The sequence below is a fragment of the Delphinus delphis genome, chromosome 10, assembly GCF_949987515.2.
Source record: "Delphinus delphis chromosome 10, mDelDel1.2, whole genome shotgun sequence".
Taxonomy (NCBI): Eukaryota; Metazoa; Chordata; class Mammalia; order Artiodactyla; family Delphinidae; genus Delphinus; species Delphinus delphis.
In genome coordinates, this window is record NC_082692.2 from 22142493 (window position 1) to 22143361 (window position 869).

The 869-nt window shown below is 41.0% G+C and overlaps 1 non-coding gene across 1 annotated transcript; it reads right to left on the minus strand.

The window, feature by feature from the left end:
* Positions 1-425: 425 nt before the first annotated feature.
* TRNAR-CCG (transfer RNA arginine (anticodon CCG)) lies at positions 426-498 on the minus strand. The gene has a single exon. It is a non-coding gene; the product is annotated as a tRNA-Arg (tRNA).
* Positions 499-869: the final 371 nt, after the last annotated feature.

The following is an 869-nucleotide window of genomic DNA, read 5'->3' on the forward strand; positions in this document are numbered from 1 at the left end:
TATGAGGGTCCAGACTGCAAGTGCATGTTCAGGGTTTAGTATCTCCCCTAGCCCTCCAAGCACATATTCTTAACTCCTAGATAGAAACTCTTTGAAACCCAGCTTTCTCCAGAGAAATGTTTGCAGTCAACTTTTCTTCCCCTTCCTATCCTTTTCTTGGCCACTGTCTACCAGTTCTACAGAAGGATTCTGAGCCAGAAAATCCAGGGTCATTATGGTATCAATAACTATACATGCATTAGTATTTCACTACTGGGTATTATCTGGTGATTAGATGCCAATGACAAAACGCAAGGTATCGGTAATTAGTGGGCATACTAATTTTGGTTTTTTAAGACTCTTGCCTCATTTCAGGTTTTCTTCTCAAGGCCAGCCCTTAGAAAGTCAAATGAAAAGGATTCCGTTTCTTGCCTAGCAATAAGCAACGACCACAAAGGGACTCGAACCCTCAATCTTCTGATCCGGAATCAGATGCCTTATCCATTAGGCCACGTAGCCAGTTGGTAAATGTCTGTATTCAAACCTGAAAGCTGAAACGTGGTAGGTTTCTGTTTTCAAATTTCTAACTTCATTGGAAAGAAGATCTCATTAATAACATTCCTGACCCAAAGGGAATAAAACTGCATCAAGTTCCTGACAACAGTTACTTAAAATTAATAAATGGTGAGGCGATCAGAAGTGACACAGCCTTTGAAGGCTTTCTTACCTAAGTCTGATGCAAGTTAATGATGATGCAAGTTCAGTGGAGAAATATGAGCCAAGAAGTAAAGTCTGCAATGAAGGGATGATGATAGTGTAAGGAGAGGGAGCTTCAGAGTTTGGTACGTTCTGACCTGTTCCATCTCAAAGATACAATGGCGCATCCTCCA